Source organism: Mustelus asterias, chromosome 20 (assembly GCF_964213995.1).
Source record: "Mustelus asterias chromosome 20, sMusAst1.hap1.1, whole genome shotgun sequence".
NCBI lineage: Eukaryota > Metazoa > Chordata > Chondrichthyes > Carcharhiniformes > Triakidae > Mustelus > Mustelus asterias.
The window spans coordinates 2,269,090-2,292,409 of record NC_135820.1 but is presented as its reverse complement, the minus strand read 5'-3'; the positions used below and the strand labels follow the sequence as shown (position 1 = coordinate 2,292,409).

At 53.7% G+C, this 23,320-nt stretch overlaps 1 long non-coding RNA gene across 2 annotated transcripts; it reads left to right on the top strand.

Annotated features, from left to right (window-relative positions):
* The first annotated feature begins 1,500 nt into the window (after positions 1–1,500).
* Positions 1,501–15,525, top strand: LOC144508200 (uncharacterized). Of its 2 annotated transcripts, none has more exons than XR_013500245.1 (4): positions 1,501–1,569; positions 4,771–4,862; positions 10,268–10,442; positions 15,251–15,525. It is a non-coding gene; the product is annotated as an uncharacterized LOC144508200 (long non-coding RNA). The 2 variants fall into 2 exon arrangements; XR_013500246.1 differs by having other exon boundaries at positions 1,543–1,796.
* The last annotated feature ends 7,795 nt before the right edge of the window (positions 15,526–23,320 follow it).

Here is a 23,320-nt window from a genome sequence, read left to right as displayed (position 1 = left end):
AATCCCCAGGACCCCCTGTAAATTCTGACACACTCCCCGGGGACCCCCTATAAATACTGACACACTCCCCGGGGACCCTCTGTAAATACTGACACACTCCCCGGGGACCCCCTGTAAATACTGACACACTCCCTGGGACCCCCCTGTAAATACTGACACACTCCCCGGGGACCCCCTGTAAATACTGACACAATCCCCGGGGTCCCCCTGTAAATACTGACACACTCCCCGGGGACCCCCTGTAAATACTGACACAATCCCCGGGGTCCCCCTGTAAATACTGACACACTCCCCGGGGGCCCCCTGTAAATACTGACACAATCCCCGGGGACGCCCTGTAAATACTGACACACTCCCCGGGGACCCCCTGTAAGTACTGACACACTCCCCGGGGACCCCCTGTAAATACTGACACAATCCCCGGGGACACCCTGTAAATACTGACACACTCCCCGGGGACCCCCTGTAAATACTGACACAATCCCCGGGGACCCCCTGTAAACACTGACACAATCCCCGGAGGAGGCTCCATTCAGACCCTCGAGCCTGTTACACAGGAACAGGAGGAGGCCCCATTCAGCCCCTCGAGCCTGTTACACAGGAACAGGAGGAGGCCTCATTCAACCCCCCTTGAGCCTGTTACACAGGAGGAGGAGGAGGCCATTCAGCCCCTCGAGCCTGTTACACAGGAACAGGAGGAGGCCCCATTCAGCCCCCTCGAGCCTGTTACACAGGAACAGGAGGAGGCCCCATTCAGCCCCCTCGAGCCTGTTACACAGGAACAGGAGGAGGCCCCATTCAGCCTCCCCCAAGACTGATTCCTGGGATGGCAGGTCTGTCATATGAGGATTATATCTGTTAGGATTATATTCACTGGAGTTTAGAAGAGTGAGAGGGGATCTCATAGAAACTTATAAAATTCTGAGAGGGTGAGACAGGGTAGATTCAGAAAGAATATTACCGATGGTGGGGGAATCCAGAACTAGGGGTCATAGTTTGAGAATAAGGGGTAAACCTCTTAGAACTGAGGTGAGGAGAAATTTCTTCTCCCAGAGAGTGGTGAATGTGTGGAATTCACTCCCACAGAAAGTAGTTGAGGCCAAAACATTGTGTGATTTCAGGAAGTAATTAGATATAACTCCTGGGGCTAAAGGGATCAAGGGATATGGGGGGGATATTAAATTTGATGATCAGCCACGATCAAAATGAATGGCAGAGCAGGCTGAAAGGGCAGAATGGCCTCCTCCTGCTTCTAGTTTCTATGGTTCTATTATTAGACGAATTAGTTTCTCTCGCCCTCTGTCTATCTGACTGATACCACATTCTCATCCCTCCGAAGATCACAGAGCCGGAATCGAACTCTGTTCAGGTAAACCAGGAGCAGACAGGATAACGAGTTTGGGGTGCTAATTTAACGGGATGACTCGGATGCTTGCTATGCGCAACTGAATGGGAAGTTTGGGAGCTGGGTACAACCCTCACCACTAATAAGGTTAATGAGGAAATCTCAGCTACATTAAGAGGTGAGATTCAGGGTGAGGTGACAGAAGCAGGGAGCGCGATTTGACAGTAAGTGTTCTCCAGTCTTTCCTGCGCTCTGTTTCTGACTGGATCCCATTGAGGTTCTAGGCCATTCTCAGGACTAGCTGAGGGCCTGTGGGCCTTGGATATTTTGGTCGGCTTCTCCCTGTTGTTCTTTGGGAGTGTGGCCATGGTGCTGGACTTTGCTTCGTCAGTTGGGAAGGGGCAAGTCTGGGCCGTTCCACAGAGACCTCAGCTCCTGAATCAGTTCCGAGGTAGTGTCGCACTGTCAGAGGGTCAGTACTGAGGGAGTGCCGCACTGTCAGAGGGTCAGTACTGAGGGAGTGCCGCACTGTCAGCGGGTCAGTACTGAGGGAGTGCTGCACTGTCAGAGGGTCAGTACTGAGGGAGTGCCGCACTCTCAGAGGGTCGGTACTGAGGGAGTGCCGCACTGTCAGAGGGTCAGTACTGAGGGAGTGCTGCACTGTCAGAGGGTCAGTACTGAGGGAGTGCCACACAGTCAGAGGGTTAGTGCTGAGGGAGTGCTGCACTGTCAGAGGGTCAGTACTGAGGGAGTGCTGCACTGTCAGAGGGTCAGTACTGAGGGAGTGCCGCACTCTCAGAGGGTCAGTACTGAGGGAGTGCCGCACTCTCAGAGGGTCAGTACTGAGGGAGTGCTGCACTGTCAGAGGGTCAGTACTGAGGGAGTGCCACACTGTCAGAGGGTCAGTACTGAGGGAGTGCCGCACTGTCAGAGGGTCAGTACTGAGGGAGTTAACAGTGATCTGGGTCGTTATCATATTGCTGTTTGTGGGATCTTGCTCTGCGTGATTAGCCTATATGTCAGCGACATTACAACAGTGAGTCGGTACGGTGGCACTGCTGCCTAGGGACCCGGGTACAATTCCTGGCTTGAGTCACTGTCTATGCAGAATCTGCATGTTCTCCCCGTGTCTGCGTGGGTTTCCTCCGGATGTTCTGTTTTCCTCCCACAAACTGAAAGACGTGCTGGTTTGATGGATTGACCATGTAAATTGCCCCAATGTCAGTGGGATTAGCAGGGTAAATATGTGGGGTACGGGGATAGGGCCTGGGTGGGATTGTGGTCACTGCAGACTCAATGGGCTGAATGGCCTCCTTCTGCACTGTAGGATTCTATGAGTCCACTAAACAGCAGGAATCAAATGTCTCTGAAACTCCTTCTGACATCCGAGCTTGTGCAGGGCTTGGGAGAAGTCACTTTTCCTCTATCGCGCTCTCTCTCCCTCTCTCACTCTCTCTTTCTCTCACTGTCCGTGGGTAGCATGATGTGGGGATGCCGGTGTTGGACTGGGGTAAACACAGTAAGAAGTCTCACAACACCAGGTTAAAGTCCAACAGGTTTATTTGGTAGCAAATGCCACTAGCTTTCGGAGCGCTGCTCCTTCATCAGGTGAGTGGGAGTTCTGTTCACAAACAGGGCATATAAAGACACAAACTCAATTTACAAAATAATGGTTGGAATGCGAGTCTTTACAGGTAATCAAGTCTTAAAGGTACAGACAATGTGAGTGGAGAGAGGGTTAAGCACAGGTTAAAGAGATGTGTATTGTCTCCAGCCAGGACAGTTAGTGAGATTTTTCAAGCAAGTCGTGGGGGTTACAGATAGTGTGACATGAACCCAAGATCCCGGTTGAGGCCATCCTCATGTGTGTGGAACTTGGCTATCAGTCTCTGCTCAGCGACTCTGCGCTGTCGTGTGTCATGAAGGCCGCCTTGGAGAACGCATACCCGAAGATCAGAGGCCGAATGCCTGTGACCGTTGAAGTGTTCCCCAACAGGAAGAGAACAGTCTTACCTGGTGATTGTCGAGTGGTGTTCGTTCATCCATTGTCGTAGTGTCTGCATGGTCTCCCCAATGTACCATGCCTCGGGACAACATTGTCTACCTGATACGCTGCAGGAAAGGATGTCCCGAGGCATGGTACATTGGGGAGACCATGCAGACGCTACGACAACGGATGAATGAACACCGCTCGACAATCACCAGGCAAGACTGTTCTCTTCCAGTTGGGGAGCACTTCAGCAGTCACCGGCATTCGGCCTCTGATCTTCGGGTAAGCGTTCTCCAAGGCGGCCTTCACGACACACGACAGCGCAGAGTCGCTGAGCAGAAACTGATAGCCAAGTTCTGCACACATGAGGACGGTCTCAACCGGGATCTTGGGTTCATGTCACACTATCTGTAACCCCCACAACTTGCTTGAAAAATCTCACTAACTGTTCTGTCTGGAGACATTACACATCTCTTTAACCTGTGCTTAACCCTCTCTCCACTCACATTGTCTGTACCTTTAAGACTTGATTACCTGTAAAGACTCGCATTTCAACCATTATTTTGTAAATTGAGTTTGTGTCTTTATATGCCCTGTTTGTGAACAGAATTCCCACTCACCAGATGAAGGGGCAGTGCTCCGAAAGCTAGTGCTACCAAATAAACCTGTTGGACTTTAACCTGGTGTTGTGAGACTTCTTATTGCAGGCAGCATGGCAGCACAGTGGTTAGCACTGCTGCCTCACAGCGCCCGGGACCCAGGTTCGATTCCCGGCTCGGGTCACTGTCTGTGCGGAGTCTGCACATTCTCCCCGTGTCTGCGTGGGTTTCCTCCGGGTGCTCCGGTTTCCACCCACAGTCAGAAAGATGTGCTGGTTAGGTGTATTGGCCATGTTAAATTCTCCCTCAGTGTCCCAAACAGGCGCCGGAGTGTGGCGACTGGGGGGATTTCACAGTAACTTCATTGCAGTGTTAATGTTAGCGTACTGGTGACTAATGAATAAAGTTTCTCTCTTTCTCTCTCTCTATCTCTCTCTTTCTCGCTCACTCTCTCTCCCTATCTCTCTCTACTTCTCTCTTTCACTCCCACTATCCCTCACTCACTCTATCTCTCACTCTCTGTCTCTCTCTATCTCTCTCTACTTCTCTCTTTCACTCCCACTATCCCTCACTCACTCTATCTCTCTCTCTCTATCTCGCTCTTTCATTCTCCCAGTTTCTCCTCGCTGTCTCCTTCCCGCCTCCCTGGGCTAACATTCCTCGCGTGGCTGGCATCCCCACATCCGGTCACCTTGGCGTGGGAGGGGCGGGGGTGGGGGAGTTGGGGGGAAGTCTTTCCCCCAGTGGGGTATACACGGGGTATAGCTATCCTGACTCTCACTGTCACGGGAACCTCTCCCTGCCACTAACCACACACCCTCTGTTCACTCCCCCAGGTTAATCCCAGGAGAAAGAACGTGGTTCTCAGCGATGAAGCTCCTTTGTGTTTCGGTGGCCGTTGTTGTCCTCTCGCTGTGTGTGCTCACAGGTATGTCACTCACAAACGGGGAAAGAGTGATCATAACAAGGTTTACTGAGGGAGTGCTGCACTGTCAGAGGGTCAGTACTGAGGGAGTGCCGCACTTTTAGAGGGTCAGTCCTGAGGGAGTGCCACACTGTCAGAGGGTCAGTACTGAGGGAGTGCCGCACTGTCAGAGGGTCAGTACTGAGGGAGCGCTGCACTGTCAGAGGGTCAGTACTGAGGGAGTGCTGGACTGTCAGAGGGTCAGTACTGAGGGAGTGCCACACTGTCAGAGGGTCAGTACTGAGGGAGTGCCGCACTGTCAGAGGGTCGGTACTGAGGGAGTGCCGCACTGTCAGAGAGTCAGTACTGACGGAGTGCCGCACTGTCAGAGAGTCAGTACTGAGGGAGCGCCGCACTGTCAGAGGGTCAGTACTGAGGGAGTGCTGCACTGTCAGAGAGTCAGTACTGAGGGAGTGCTGCACTGTCAGAGGGTCAGTACTGAGTGAGTACTGCACTGTCAGAGGGTCAGTACTGAGGGAGTGCTGCACTGTCAGAGGGTCAGTACTGAGGGAGTGCCGCACTGTCAGAGGGTCAGTACTGAGTGAGTGCCGCACTGTCAGAGGGTCAGTACTGAGGGAGTGCCGCACTGTCAGACAGTCAGCACAGAGGGAGTGCCGCACTGTCAGAGGGTCAGTACTGAGGGAGTGCCGCACTGTCAGAGGGTCAGTACTGAGGGAGTGCTGCACTGTCAGAGGGTCAGTACTGAGGGAGTGCTGCACTGTCAGAGGGTCAGTACTGAGGGAGTGCCGCACTGTCAGACAGTCAGCACAGAGGGAGTGCCGCACTGTCAGAGGGTCAGTACTGAGGGAGTGCCGCACTGTCAGAGAGTCAGTACTGAGGGAGTGCTGCACTGTCAGAGAGTCAGTACTGAGGGAGTGCCGCACTGTCAGAGGGTCAGTACTGAGGGAATGCTGCACTGTCAGAGAGTCAGTACTGAGGGAGTGCTGCACTGTCAGAGGGTCAGTGCTGAGTGAGTGCTGCACTGTCAGAGGGTCAGTATTGAGGGAGTGCCGCACTGTCAGAGGGTCAGTGCTGAGGGAGTGCCACACTGTCAGAGGGTCAGTACTGAGGGAGTGCTGCACTGTCAGAGGGTCAGTGCTGAGGGAGTGCTGCACTGTCAGAGGGTCAGTACTGAGGGAGTGCTGCACTGTCAGAGGGTCAGTGCTGAGGGAGTGCCGCACTGTCAGAGGGTCAGTGCTGAGGGAGTGCCACACTGTCAGAGGGTCAGTACTGAGGGAGTGCTGCACTGTCAGAGGGTCAGTGCTGAGGGAGTGTTGCACTGTCAGAGGGTCAGTACTGAGGGAGTGCCGCACTGTCAGAGGGTCAGTGCTGAGGGAGTGCCACACTGTCAGAGGGTCAGTACTGAGGGAGTGCTGCACTGTCAGAGGGTCAGTGCTGAGGGAGTGCCGCACTGTCAGAGGGTCAGTACTGAGGGAGTGCCGCACTTTCAGAGGGTCAGTGCTGAGGGAGTGCCGCACTGTCAGAGGGTCAGTGCTGAGGGAGTGCTGCACTGTCAGAGGGTCAGTACTGAGTGAGTGCCGCACTGTCAGAGGGTCAGTACTGAGTGAGTGCCGCACTGTCAGAGGGTCAGTACTGAGTGAGTGCCGCACTGTCAGAGGGTCAGTACTGAGTGAGTGCCGCACTGTCAGAGGGTCAGTACTGAGGGAGTGTTGCACTGTCAGAGGGTCAGTACTGAGGGAGTGCCGCACTGTCAGAGGGTCAGTACTGAGGGAGTGCCGCACTGTCAGAGGGTCGGTACTGAGGGAGTGCCGCACTGTCAGAGGGTCAGTACTGAGGGAGTGCCGCACTGTCAGAGGGTCGGTACTGAGGGAGTGCCGCACTGTCAGAGGGTCAGTACTGAGGAAGTGCTGCACTGTCAGAGGGTCAGTACTGAGGGAGTGCCGCACTGTCAGAGGGTCAGTACTGAGGGAGTGCTGCACTGTCAGAGGGTCAGTGCTGAGGGAGTGCTGCACTGTCAGAGGGTCAGTACTGAGGGAGTGCTGCACTGTCAGAGGGTCAGTACTGAGGGAGTGCCGCACTGTCAGAGGGTCAGTACTGAGGGAGTGCTGCACTGTCAGAGGGTCAGTGCTGAGGGAGTGCTGCACTGTCAGAGGGTCAGTGCTGAGGGAGTGCCGCACTGTCAGAGGGTCAGTACTGAGGGAGTGCTGCACTGTCAGAGAGTCAGTACTGAGGGAGTGCCGCACTGTCAGAGAGTCAGTACTGAGGGAGCGCCGCACTGTCAGAGGGTCAGTACTGAGGGAGTGCCGCACTGTCAGAGGGTCAGTACTGAGGGAGTGCCGCACTGTCAGAGAGTCAGTACTGAGGGAGTGCTGCACTGTCAGAGAGTCAGTACTGACGGAGTGCCGCACTGTCAGAGAGTCAGTACTGAGGGAGCGCCGCACTGTCAGAGGGTCAGTACTGAGGGAGTGCCGCACTGTCAGAGGGTCAGTACTGAGGGAGTGCTGCACTGTCAGAGAGTCAGTACTGAGGGAGTGCTGCACTGTCAGAGGGTCAGTACTGAGTGAGTGCTGCACTGTCAGAGGGTCAGTACTGAGGGAGTGCTGCACTGTCAGACAGTCAGCACAGGGGGAGTGCCGCACTGTCAGAGGGTCAGTACTGAGGGAGTGCCGCACTGTCAGAGAGTCAGTACTGAGGGAGTGCTGCACTGTCAGAGAGTCAGTACTGAGGGAGTGCCGCACTGTCAGAGGGTCAGTACTGAGGGAATGCTGCACTGTCAGAGAGTCAGTACTGAGGGAGTGCTGCACTGTCAGAGGGTCAGTGCTGAGTGAGTGCTGCACTGTCAGAGGGTCAGTATTGAGGGAGTGCCGCACTGTCAGAGGGTCAGTGCTGAGGGAGTGCCACACTGTCAGAGGGTCAGTACTGAGGGAGTGCTGCACTGTCAGAGGGTCAGTGCTGAGGGAGTGCTGCACTGTCAGAGGGTCAGTACTGAGGGAGTGCCGCACTGTCAGAGGGTCAGTACTGAGGGAGTGCTGCACTGTCAGAGGGTCAGTGCTGAGGGAGTGCTGCACTGTCAGAGGGTCAGTACTGAGGGAGTGCTGCACTGTCAGAGGGTCAGTACTGAGGGAGTGCCGCACTGTCAGAGGGTCAGTACTGAGGGAGTGCTGCACTGTCAGAGGGTCAGTGCTGAGGGAGTGCCGCACTGTCAGAGGGTCAGTACTGAGGGAGTGCTGCACTGTCAGAGAGTCAGTACTGAGGGAGTGCCGCACTGTCAGAGAGTCAGTACTGAGGGAGTGCCGCACTGTCAGAGAGTCAGTACTGAGGGAGTGCCGCACTGTCAGAGGGTCAGTACTGAGGGAGTGCTGCACTGTCAGAGGGTCAGTGCTGAGGGAGTGCCGCACTGTCAGAGGGTCAGTACTGAGGGAGTGCCGCACTGTCAGAGGGTCAGTACTGAGGGAGTGCCGCACTGTCAGAGAGTCAGTACTGAGGGAGTGCTGCACTGTCAGAGAGTCAGTACTGACGGAGTGCCGCACTGTCAGAGAGTCAGTACTGAGGGAGCGCCGCACTGTCAGAGGGTCAGTACTGAGGGAGTGCTGCACTGTCAGAGAGTCAGTACTGAGGGAGTGCTGCACTGTCAGAGGGTCAGTACTGAGTGAGTACTGCACTGTCAGAGGGTCAGTACTGAGGGAGTGCTGCACTGTCAGACAGTCAGCACAGAGGGAGTGCCGCACTGTCAGAGGGTCAGTACTGAGGGAGTGCCGCACTGTCAGAGAGTCAGTACTGAGGGAGTGCTGCACTGTCAGAGAGTCAGTACTGAGGGAGTGCCGCACTGTCAGAGGGTCAGTACTGAGGGAATGCTGCACTGTCAGAGAGTCAGTACTGAGGGAGTGCTGCACTGTCAGAGGGTCAGTGCTGAGTGAGTGCTGCACTGTCAGAGGGTCAGTATTGAGGGAGTGCCGCACTGTCAGAGGGTCAGTGCTGAGGGAGTGCCACACTGTCAGAGGGTCAGTACTGAGGGAGTGCTGCACTGTCAGAGGGTCAGTGCTGAGGGAGTGCTGCACTGTCAGAGGGTCAGTACTGAGGGAGTGCTGCACTGTCAGAGGGTCAGTGCTGAGGGAGTGCCGCACTGTCAGAGGGTCAGTGCTGAGGGAGTGCCACACTGTCAGAGGGTCAGTACTGAGGGAGTGCTGCACTGTCAGAGGGTCAGTGCTGAGGGAGTGTTGCACTGTCAGAGGGTCAGTACTGAGGGAGTGCCGCACTGTCAGAGGGTCAGTGCTGAGGGAGTGCCACACTGTCAGAGGGTCAGTACTGAGGGAGTGCTGCACTGTCAGAGGGTCAGTGCTGAGGGAGTGCCGCACTGTCAGAGGGTCAGTACTGAGGGAGTGCCGCACTTTCAGAGGGTCAGTGCTGAGGGAGTGCCGCACTGTCAGAGGGTCAGTGCTGAGGGAGTGCTGCACTGTCAGAGGGTCAGTACTGAGTGAGTGCCGCACTGTCAGAGGGTCAGTACTGAGTGAGTGCCGCACTGTCAGAGGGTCAGTACTGAGTGAGTGCCGCACTGTCAGAGGGTCAGTACTGAGTGAGTGCCGCACTGTCAGAGGGTCAGTACTGAGGGAGTGTTGCACTGTCAGAGGGTCAGTACTGAGGGAGTGCCGCACTGTCAGAAGGTCAGTGCTGAGGGAGTGCCACACTGTCAGAGGGTCAGTACTGAGGGAGTGCTGCACTGTCAGAGGGTCAGTGCTGAGGGAGTGCCGCACTGTCAGAGGGTCAGTACTGAGGGAGTGCCGCACTTTCAGAGGGTCAGTGCTGAGGGAGTGCCGCACTGTCAGAGGGTAAGTGCTGAGGGAGTGCTGCACTGTCAGAGGGTCAGTACTGAGTGAGTGCCGCACTGTCAGAGGGTCAGTACTGAGTGAGTGCCGCACTGTCAGAGGGTCAGTACTGAGTGAGTGCCGCACTGTCAGAGGGTCAGTACTGAGGGAGTGCTGCACTGTCAGAGGGTCAGTACTGAGGGAGAGATAGAGGAAAAGTGAGAGAAAGGGAGATAGGGAGCGAGACTGCTAAAGAGATGGAGAATCTGGGAAGTATTGAGAGACGGACAGAAAGAACTGCATGGAGTGGGAGAGATCCAGAGATACAGGAAGAGAGAGAGAGAGTGAAAGTGGGAACAGATGCAAACAGGGGCAGAGACACGCTGAGTACGAAGCAGATACAGAGAGAGGAATAGAGAGGGAGGAGGAGGAGAGGGAGACAGGGATAGAGGAGAGGGAGACAGGGATAGAGGAGAGGGAGGAGGAGGAGAGGGAGACAGGGATAGAGGAGAGGGAGGAGGAGGAGAGGGAGACAGGGATAGAGGAGAGGGAGGAGGAGGAGAGGGAGACAGGAGTATAGAATCTGACCAATGTTTCTCTCTCCAGAGAAAGCGTCAGCAGCACATTCCAATTCCGTCTACAATCCCAGCGGATACAGGACCTTTGTGGGAGAATACACCAGCTGGCAGGACCGCTTCCGAACTTTCTCTGATCGGATAAGGGGAGCGATCCGGGAATTCCTCAGTGATTTAAACTTCTCAAACTTTGCAGACAAGCTCCGGTGAGTGAACCTCACTGTGTTCCGGGGCAGCTCGTATCCCGGCAGCCCTGTCCCCTCATCCCACCCCACTCCCCCAACCCAAACCCCCCTCTATAAATCTCCCCTCTCTCATCACTGTCTCTCTCTCTCCCTTTCTCTCTCTTATCTCCGTTTCTCTGTCTCTCATTCACTCTCTCTCTCTCACACACTCTTTCTTTCTCTCTCTTTCTTACCCTATCTCTCTCTCTCTCTCTCTGGGGGTGAATTTACCATTTTTATTCTAAGTGCTGGGCAAACTTGAAACTGAGACGTTTTCAGATCCGTATTGTGGTCTCCATATCCCTCAGTTAGACCCCAAGGAGCACTGTGCGCAGTTCCGGTCTCCATATCCCTCGGTTAGACCACATTCGGAGCACTGTGCGCAGATCTGGTCTCCATATCCCTCGGTTAGACCACACTGGGAGCACTGTGCACAGTTCTGGTCTCCATATCCCTCGGTTAGACCACACTGGGAGCACTGTGCACAGTTCTGGTCTCCATATCCCTCGGTTAGACCACACTGGGAGCACTGTGCACAGTTCTGGTCTCCATATCCCTCGGTTAGACCACACTGGGAGCACTGTGCACAGTTCCAGTCTCCATATCCCTCGGTTAGACCACACTGGGAGCACTGTGCACAGTTCCAGTCTCCATATCCCTCGGTTAGACCACATTCGGAGCACTGTGCGCAGATCTGGTCTCCATATCCCTCGGTTAGACCACACTGGGAGCACTGTGCGCAGTTCTGGTCTCCATATCCCTCGGTTAGACCACACTGGGAGCACTGTGCACAGTTCCTGTCTCCATATCCCTTGGTTAGACCACATTCAGAGCACTGTGCGCAGATCTGGTCTCCATATCCCTCGGTTAGACCACACTGGGAGCACTGTGCGCAGTTCTGGTCTCCATATCCCTCGGTTAGACCACACTGGGAGCACTGTGCACAGTTCCTGTCTCCATATCCCTCGGTTAGACCACACTGGGAGCACTGTGCACAGTTCCGGTCTCCATATCCCTCGGTTAGACCACACTGGGAGCACTGTGCGCAGTTCCTGTCTCCATATCCCTCGGTTAGACCACACTGGGAGCACTGTGCACAGTTCCAGTCTCCATATCCCTCGGTTAGACCACACTGGGAGCACTGTGCACAGTTCCAGTCTCCATATCCCTCGGTTAGACCACACTGGGAGCACTGTGCGCAGTTCTGGTCTCCATATCCCTCGGTTAGACCACACTGGGAGCACTGTGCGCTGTTCCTGTCTCCATATCCCTCGGTTAGACCACACTGAGAGCACTGTGCGCTGTTCCTGTCTCCATATCCCTCGGTTAGACCCACACTGGGAGCACTGTGCACAGTTCCGGTCTCCATATCCCTCGGTTAGACCACACTGGGAGCACTGTGCACAGTTCCAGTCTCCATATCCCTCAGTTAGACCCACACTGGGAGCACTGTGCACAGTTCCAGTCTCCATATCCCTCGGTTAGACCCACACTGGGAGCACTGTGCGCAGTTCTGGTCTCCATATCCCTCGGTTAGACCACACTGGGAGCACTGTGCACAGTTCTGGTCTCCATATCCCTCGGTTAGACCACACTGAGAGCACTGTGCGCTGTTCCTGTCTCCATATCCCTCGGTTAGACCACACTGGGAGCACTGTGCACAGTTCCAGTCTCCATATCCCTCGGTTAGACCACACTGGGAGCACTGTGCACAGGTCCAGTCTCCATATCCCTCGGTTAGACCCACACTGGGAGCACTGTGCACAGTTCCGGTCTCCATATCCCTCCGTTAGACCCACACTGGGAGCACTGTGCACGGTTCCAGTCTCCATATCCCTCGGTTAGACCCACACTGGGAGCACTGTGCACAGTTCCGGTCTCCATATCCCTCGGTTAGACCCACACTGGGAGCACTGTGCACAGTTCCGGTCTCCATATCCCTCCGTTAGACCCACACTGGGAGCACTGTGCACGGTTCCAGTCTCCATATCCCTCGGTTAGACCACACTGGGAGCACTGTGCACGGTTCCAGTCTCCATATCCCTCGGTTAGACCCACACTGGGAGCACTGTGCACGGTTCCAGTCTCCATATCCCTCGGTTAGACCACACTGGGAGCACTGTGCACAGTTCCGGTCTCCATATTCCTCGGTTAGACCCACACTGGGAGCACTGTGCACAGTTCCGGTCTCCATATTCCTCGGTTAGACCCACACTGGGAGCACTGTGCACAGTTCCAGTCTCCATATCCCTCGGTTTGACCCACACTGGGAGCACTGTGGACAGTTCCAGTCTCCATATCCCTCGGTTAGACCCACACTGGGAGCACTGTGGACAGTTCCAGTCTCCATATCCCTCGGTTAGACCGCACTGGGAGCACTGTGCACAGTTCCAGTCTCCATATCCCTCGGTTAGACCACACTGGGAGCACTGTGCACAGTTCCAGTCTCCATATCCCTCGGTTAGACCACACTGGGAGCACTGTGCACAGTTCCGGTCTCCATATCCCTCGGTTAGACCCACACTGGGAGCACTGTGCACAGTTCCAGTCTCCATATCCCTCGGTTAGACCCACACTGGGAGCACTGTGCACAGTTCCTGTCTCCATATCCCTCGGTTAGACCACACTGGGAGCACTGTGCACAGTTCCTGTCTCCATATCCCTCGGTTAGACCACACTGGGAGCACTGTGCACAGTTCCGGTCTCCATATCCCTCGGTTAGACCCACACTGGGAGCACTGTGCACAGTTCCAGTCTCCATATCCCTCGGTTAGACCACACTGGGAGCACTGTGGACAGTTCCAGTCTCCATATCCCTCGGTTAGACCACACTGGGAGCACTGTGCACAGTTCCAGTCTCCATATCCCTCGGTTAGACCACACTGGGAGCACTGTGCATAGTTCCAGTCTCCATATCCCTCAGTTAGACCACACTGAGAGCACTGTGCACAGTTCCAGTCTCCATATCCCTCGGTTAGACCACACTGGGAGCACAGTGCACAGTTCTGGTCTCCATATCCCTCGGTTAGACCACACTCGGAGCACTGTGCACAGTTCCAGTCTCCATATCCCTCGGTTAGACCACACTGGGAGCACTGTGTGCATAGTTCCAGTCTCCATATCCCTCGGTTAGACCCACACTGGGAGCACTGTGCACAGTTCCAGTCTCCATATCCCTCAGTTAGACCACACTGAGAGCACTGTGCACAGTTCCAGTCTCCATATCCCTCGGTTAGACCACACTGGGAGCACAGTGCACAGTTCTGGTCTCCATATCCCTCGGTTAGACCACACTCGGAGCACTGTGCACAGTTCCAGTCTCCATATCCCTCGGTTAGACCACACTGGGAGCACTGTGTGCATAGTTCCAGTCTCCATATCCCTCTGTTAGACCACACTGGGAGCACTGTGCACAGTTCCAGTCTCCATATCCCTCGGTTAGACCACACTGGGAGCACTGTGCACAGTTCTGGTCTCCATATCCCTCGGTTAGACCACACTGGGAGCACTGTGCACAGTTCCGGTCTCCATATCCCTCAGTTAGACCACACTGGGAGCACTGTGCACAGTTCCAGTCTCCATATCCCTCAGTTAGACCACACTGGGAGCACTGTGCACAGTTCCAGTCTCCATATCCCTCGGTTAGACCACACTGGGAGCACTGTGCACAGTTCCAGTCTCCATATCCCTCGGTTAGACCACACTGGGAGCACTGTGTGCATAGTTCCAGTCTCCATATCCCTCGGTTAGACCCACACTGGGAGCACTGTGCACAGTTCCAGTCTCCATATCCCTCGGTTAGACCACACTGGGAGCACTGTGCACAGTTCCAGTCTCCATATCCCTCAGTTAGACCACACTGGGAGCACTGTGCACAGTTCCAGTCTCCATATCCCTCGGTTAGACCACACTGGGAGCACTGTGCACAGTTCCAGTCTCCATATCCCTCGGTTAGACCACACTGGGAGCACTGTGTGCATAGTTCCAGTCTCCATATCCCTCGGTTAGACCCACACTGGGAGCACTGTGCACAGTTCCAGTCTCCATATCCCTCGGTTAGACCACACTCGGAGCACTGTGCACAGTTCCAGTCTCCATATCCCTCGGTTAGACCACACTGGGAGCACTGTGTGCATAGTTCCAGTCTCCATATCCCTCGGTTCGACCACACTGGGAGCACTGTGCACAGTTCCAGTCTCTATATCCCTCGGTTAGACCACACTGGGAGCACTGTGCACAGTTAACAAGGGTCAGAAGGGTAGAAGCAGAATTGGAAGCCATGTAGATAAAGGACGGGAATCTCCGAGCTCAGGGGCCCCCCCTCCCCCGCTGCCAGCGAGAATGGAGAATATGGCACTCAGCCAGATCTCCATTCACTGCAGCGGGACTGGGGAATCTCAGCCACGTGGGAGTCTGGAGAATTCTGGCCTCAGGTTCCTGAACCCTTTAACCAATTTTTCTCTGATCTGTCCTTCCTTCTGTCTCCTTCTACCTTTTTGCCCCTCTCCTTTCTTTTTAACGTTGCTTTTTCTATCGATCTTCCAGCGTTGACCACCCTTTATCACAGCCTTTCTCTCCTGCCTCTCTGTAATCCTAACCCCTGATCTCACGCTGCTGAAACTCGCTGTGATGCCTCGCGTGGCCAAGGTGCCTCCCCCCGCCCCCGACCCCTCTCTGCCCCCCCCGACCCCTCTCTGCCCCCCCCCCCCCACCCCTCTCTGCCCCCCTCCCCCTCCCCCGCTGCTGCCTCGCAGTGAGTTCGGTTACTAACGCTGCTCTTTGTATTACAGACGATTCGGGGATCAGAGCAGAGAAGCATGGAGGGATCTTTTCTTCTCCTGAGGGGATCCTGTCTGGGAACTGGGATCGGATCTCCCCGCTCACCCTCCTCCAACCCCGTTATCCCGCCTCAGGAACACTCAACACCGCCCTCCCCTGTACTTATCTCCCAGAGCGTCAGGACCGTGCTCCCAGCGTTCCCCGTGTGCGGCATGTCAGTTATCGCCGAGGTTTCTCTCTGTAATGTACCAAATAAGAGAAATTAAATCAATTCAAATCCTCTGAATCTGCTGGCATTTATTCACTGAGTCAGACATTAGACAAAGCGGCATTTCACCCATTCTCCACACGCCTGTATCACCAATCCACACTCACTCACACACACACACTCACACACACTCACACACACACACTCACACTGACACACATCCACACACACTCACTCACACACACCCACGCACTCACACTCACTCACACACACGCACACACTCACACACGCACACTCACAATCACACACACACACTCACACACCCACTCACACACTCACACACACTCACACTGACACACACTCACACACACACTCACACTCACACTGACACACACTCACACACACAAACTCACACACTCACACTCGCACACACACTCACACACACACTGACACTGACACACACACTCACACTGACACACACACTCACACTCACACACACACACACTGACACTGACACACACACACTCACACTGACACACACACACACACTCACACACACACAATCACACTCACACACTCACACTGACACACACTCACACACACACACTCACACACACTCACTCACACACACACACTCACACACACACACACACACTCACACTGACACACACTCACACACACACTCACACACACACACTCACACACACACTCACACACACACTCACACACACACACACTCACACTGACACACACACACACTGACACACACACACACACTCACACTGACACACACACACTGACACACACACACTCACACGCACTCACATGCTCCCCCCACACACACACACTCACACACACACACTTACACTCACACACACACACTCACACACACTCACACACTATCTCACACACTATCTCACACACACACACTCACACACACACTCACACACACTCACACACACACACGCTCACACACCCACTCACACACACACTCATACACACTCACACTCACACGCTCACACACTCACACACATGCTCACACACACACACACTTGCACACATTCACATACTCACACTCACACACATTCACACTCACACGCACTCAAACTCAATCACATACTCACTCACACACACACACTCACACACACACAGACACTCACACACACACTCACACACATTCACACTCACACACTCACACACACACTCACACAGATGCACTCATTCACACACACACACTCACGCACACACTCACATTCACACTCACACTGACACACACACTCACACACTCACACTCACACACACTCACACACAACTCACACTCACACACAACTCACACTCACACACACACACACACTCACTGCTCCACACACACTCACACACACACACACACGCACTCACACTCGCACACCCACACACACACACTCACACACACACTCACACTCACACACCCACACACACACTCACACACGCACTCACACACTCACACATCCACACACACTCACTCACACACACCCACGCACTCACACGCACTCACACTCACTCACACACACGCACACACTCACACACGCACACTCACAATCACACACTCACACACACACACAGACACACACACACATACTGACACACACACACACTCACACTCACACACACTCACAAACACACACATCCACATGCACACTCTCACTCAGATGCACACACTCACTCACACACACACACTCAAGCATACTCACACACGCGCACAGACTAACGCACACACTCATGCGCACACTCACACACACACCCACACACACACTCACACACCGACAGTCACACACACACATTCACACTCACTCACACTCACACTCACACACACTCACACAGCCCCCACACACTCACACACACTCACACACACAGTCACACTCACACATGCACACACTCACACCCACCCTCACAGTCACACACACACACACACTCACACACTCACATTCACACACCCACACACACACACTCACACATCCACACACACACTCACACACACACACACACTCACTCACCCCCCACACACACACTCACACACACACCTACACTCACACACACACCCACACACTCACACACACTCACACTCACACACACACTCACAATCACACACACACACTCACACACACACCCACACACTCGCACACACACACTCACAATCACACTCACAATCACACACACACACATTCACACTCACACTCACACACACCCACACACTGACACTCACACACACTCGCACTCACCCTCACACACTCACTCACACACTCACACTCAAACATACTCACACTCACGCGCACACTCACACACACACACACACCCACACACACACACGCACTCACACATACACACTGACACTCACACACCGACACTCACACACACACACTCACAAACACTCACACTCACTCACACACACACTCTCACACTCATGCTCACACTCACATACACACACACTCACACACACACTCACACACACACACACACACCCCACACACACTCACACTCACATGCACACACTCACAATCAAACACACTCACTCACACACATACACACTCACATTCACACACACACATTCGCACACTCACTCCCATTCACACACACACACTCACACACACACGCACATTCACACACACACACACTCACACACACACACACGTGCATTCACACACACACTCACACACACACTCACTCCCATTCACACACATACACACTCACACACACACACTCACACACTCAGACACACACTCACATAAACACACATTCACACACACACTCTCACACCCTCTTACACACACTCACTCACACTCACACACTGACACTCACACACCCACACACGCACACACACACACTCACACACTCACGCACACGCACGCACACACTCTCACTCACACACACTCACACTCTCTCACACACACTTACATACACACGGACTGGGAAAACACACCCTGGGAAGAGACTGCTTGTGGGATCTTGCTGTGCGTAAACTGTGCTGCTGCGTTTCCTACGTTCCAGCACTGACCTCACATCAAAACCAAAATAGTTCTTCCCATGTTTGTGAAAGGTTTTGGGTGGTCTGGGGGTGACAAAAGGCAGTACAGAAATGCAGGGCACTGCCTGACCACTTGGCGAGGTTGATCTGAGGTTTGGAAATGAAGATGTTTGATACTTGCTGCTCTGTAATGACTCAGTATTGGCCGTACGCACAGGATGAGCGCAGTAACAGGCTTCATTCGGACAGAAGAATCTTCGGCTGGGATTCTCCCAAAAAAGTGTCAAATTTGTGTAAAAACTGGAGTAAATCCCACTGGTTTTTTTTAGCGGGATTTTCCAAATGAATCTCCCGCACTCTGTGCTCTGCAGAGAGCCTCAGCGCGAATCACTTCAGTCCCGGGCCCACCAATGGGATTTAAATTAGAATTCCCATATTTTAATCAACTCCGTGTCACGTTCTGGCACAGATCTGACAACACCAGAAATCCGGGGGCCAGAGACTCGCAGGGGCCGTGGTGCTGATACACGGCTTCCGTTTGAGTCTCCTGGGAGGATCGTCCTCACAATTTTTTAATTCATTCATGGGACATGGGCGTCGCCGGCTGGGCCAGCATTTATTGCCCATCCCCAGTTGCCTGAGGGCAGTTGAGAGTCAACCACATTGCTATGGCTCTGGAGCCACATGTAGGCCAGACCGGGTAAGGATGGCAGATTTCCTTCCCTAAAGGACATTAGTGAACCAGATGGGTTTTTCCGACAATGGTTTCATGGTCATCAGTAGATTCATAATTCCAGATGTTTTTTATTGGATTCAAATTCCACCATCTGCTGTGGTGGGATTCGAACCCGGGTCCCCAGAACATTAGCTGAGGTTCTGGATTAATAGTCCAGCAATAATACCACAGGGCCATCACCTCACCTATAATAGGCCACTTGGTCACTCTAACCTAAGGGCGGCACGATGGCACAGTGGTTAGCACTGCTGCCTCACAGCACCAGGGACCCGGGTTCGATTCCCGGTTCGGGTCACTGTCTGTGCAGAGTCTGCACATTCTCCTCATGTCTGCGTGGGTTTCCTCCGGGTTCTCCGGTTTCCTCCCACAATCCAAAGATGTGCGGGTTAGGCGGATTGGCCATGCTAAAATTGCCCCTTAGTGTCAGGGGGACTAGCTCGGGTAAATATCTGGGGTTATGGGGAGGGGGCCTGGGTGAGATTGTGGTCGGTGCAGACTCGATGGGCCGAATGGCCTCCTTCTGCACTGTAGGATCCTTTGATCCCATGAACCTATCCCGCCATTCGATAAGATCCAGTCTGCTCTGATTGTGACCTCAACTGCACTGTCCCCCCTTGACTCTCAACCACCCCCTCAAATCTCTCCCTTCGCCTCGAATCTATTCAATGAGCCTGTCTGTCTGGTGTGGGAGGAATTCCACACACTGTCCCCCCCACCCACTGAGATACAAAATTCCTCCTCATCCCTGTTTCCAATGGGAGACCCCTTCATTCTGAAACTGTGCCCCCCCCCCCAAGATCTGGACACCCCCCCCTCTCCTCCCCCCCTCCCCCCCCGCCCCCCACAAAGAGGGATGTGATTTGATGCTGAGATTCATGGAACAATAGATAGAAGGAGGACAGAACGTACTTTGATGGGATCAGAGGGACTGAGAGGCCTGGGAGTGAGTGAATGTCTCCAACTCAGTGAGGGGGGAGGAGGCCAGGAATGAAGCCTCCCGGAACGCCGCACTTTAGAAACAGAGCGAGAGAGAGCAGGTAAGCGGGGAACCCGCTGTCAATCCTCCCTCAAACACCGTGTGAGCCTCAGTTGAAGGATTGCGTCCAACTCTGGTCACCACTCTCTTTACGAAGAATGTCGTGGCCTTGGACAGGATCGTGGAGGAGATTTTCTCGAACGTTCCTGGGGATGACGGGCTTCAATGAACGTTGAAGAGACTGGGAGAAGCTGGGATCGTTCTCCTCGGAGCAGAGAGGAGGAGATTGAATTGAGACCTTCAGAATCATGAAGTGGGGGGGGAGGTGCATTGGATGAAGTCAATGAGGGCGATCTTGCCGTTTCTAAGTCCTGAACGAGCGGGAAAATGGGAGAAATTTGCACCTTTTATTGGACAACTTAAAAATCGAATCTTACCAGACTTAGCCAAAAACATCGTGCCAAACATGTCTTCCACCAGCAGGGGGAGCAGGTGGGGTCGAAATCTCCTGGAAGCCAACTGATGGCAGCAGAGGGCGCAAGTGCGCATGTTCTGTGAGCACAGAAACCTGTCACTGTCTCTGCTAACTATAGCTGGCTTCTGCGGCTGATACCATTCTCCCCTGACTGACCGCAACCCCCCGCAACCAGGACTAATCTCCACCCCCTCCACTCCCCCACCCCTGGATAGATCTCAGCCGATTACACCTCCCCCGCACTGATCGCTGTTGCAGAGTGGCAGTGGTTCCACCTAATCGACCATCCCCGGTCTGGCTCCACTCCTTCAGGCCCCACCCCCTCAGATCCCACGCTCTTGGCACTGCCCGGTGCCTGATGAGCAGTGCCAGGGTGCCCAGCGGGCAGTGCCAGGCTAGCACTGCCAGGGTGCCAGGCTGGCACTGCAGAAGGGCACCACCCCCTCTGCCCCCTGACCTCCCCTTGATGGAGACCAGCTGTGATCCTCACTGGAGAGAACCTTCCCCAGGGGGTCTGCAGAGGGAAGTGAGCACGAACATTTCTGTCCCCGTCCTGGGCTCACTAATAATATTTAAATCCACATCTGAATGGATTTAACTGTTAAAATCAGCCTTGCACCCTGATCCCACCGGATATCCGGTGCCGGTAAGATTGCGAGAGGCGGGAAATTGGGCATGAATCGGTGTGGAAGGGCGGGGCGCCTCGATAAGATCGTCCCCCAATGAGGGGGAAGTGTTTCCAGTGACACGAGGCTCGGTAACCAGGGGAGACAGATTGAAGAGAATCGGGAAAAGAACCAGAGGGGGGAGATGAGGAGAATTTTATTTTGGACACACAGCGAGTTGTTGTGATCTGGAAGGCGCTGCCTGACAGGGCGGGGGAAGCAGATTCAACAGGAACTTTCAAAAGGGGCAATTGGAGAAATACTGGAAGGGGGAAAATTTAAAGAGATATGAGGGAGAGAGTGTGGGAGGGGAGCGGAGAGAGTGGGGATTAATTGATAGATCTTTCAAAGAGCTAGCACACACAGTGGGCTGAATGGCCTGATTCAGAGCTGCTTGATGTGAGACTGGGGCTCCTCCAACCATAGAATTAATACAGCTTGCGGCCAGCAGAGGGAGCACATACACCACGTTGTCTGCTGAGGCACAAATCTCTCTCTCTCTGTACCTCTCACTCCCTCTTTCTCTCCATCCCTTTCTCATTCTCTCTCACCCCTTCTCTCTCTCTCTCTCTCCATCCCTTTCTCTCTCTCTCTCTGTCTCTGTCTATCTCCATCCTTTTCTCTCTCTCTCTCTGCACCTCTCTCTCGCTCCATCCCTTTCTCACTCTCTCTCTCTCTGTCTCTGTCTATCTCCATCCCTTTCTCTCTCTCTCTGTCTCTTTATCTCTTCATCACGACCTCCATCTCTTTCTTTTTCTCACTCTCCCTCTCTCTCTCCCTCTCACTGTCTCTCTCTCTGTACTTCTCTCTCTCTCTATCTCCATCCCTTTCTCACTCTCTCTCGCTCCCTCTCTCCATCCCGTTCTCTCTCTCTCCCTTTAACTCTCCATCACCGTCTCCATCTCCTTCTCTTTCTCAATATCTCTCTCTCCCTCTGTCCATTCCTTTCTCTCTCTCTCTCACTGTCTCTCTCTCTCTCTCTATCTCCATGCCTTCCTCTCTCTCTCTTTCCCTCTCTCTCTGTCTCTCTCACTCCCCCCTCTCTCTTTCTCCCTCTCTCCATCCCTTTCTCTCTCTCTCACTCCCTCTCTTTCTCTATCTCCATCCCTTTCTCTCTCTCTCTTTATCTCTCCATCACTACCTCCATCTCTTTCTCTTTCTCACTCTCTCTCTCTCTATCTCTCTCCATTTCTTTCTCCAGCTCTTCCTCCATCCCTTTCTCTCACTCTCTCAATCTCCATCTCTTTCTATCTCTCACTCTCTCCATCTCTTTCTCTCTCTCTTTTTCTCTCTCTCCATTTCTTTCTTTTTCTCTCTCTCTCTCCATCCCTTTCTCCTTCTCTTTCTCACTCTCTCTCGCTCCATTCCTATCTCCATCCCTTTCTCTCTCTCTCTCTCACTCTCTCCATCCATTTCTTTCTCTCTCTCTCTCTCTCTCTCTCACTCTCTCCATCCCTTTCTTTCTCTCTCTCTCTCACTCTCTCCATCCCTTTCTTTCTCTCTCTCTCTCTCCATCTCTTTCTCTCTCTCTCCATTTCTTTCTTTTTCTCTCTCTCTCTCCATCCCTTTCTCCTTCTCTTTCTCACTCTCTCTCGCTCCATTCCTATCTCCATCCCTTTCTCTCTCTCTCTCTCACTCTCTCCATCCATTTCTTTCTCTCTCTCTCTCTCTCTCTCTCACTCTCTCCATCCCTTTCTTTCTCTCTCTCTCTCACTCTCTCCATCCCTTTCTTTCTCTCTCTCTCTCTCCATCTCTTTCTCTCGCCATTTCTTTCTTTTTCTCTCTCTCCATCCCTTTCTTCTTCTCTTTCTCACTCTCTCTCTCACTCACTCTCTCCTAATCCTCTCTTTCTACAGCAAGGCAGTGGTGTAGTGGTCTTGTCACTGATCCGAGTGATCACCAGGCCCAGGTTAATGCTCTGGATCCTGGACTCGAATCTCACCTTCGCACAGGGTGAAACTTGGATGAAAAGATTAACGATGAATTGTCCCTCCTGGAAATCGAACCTCCACGTGACTCC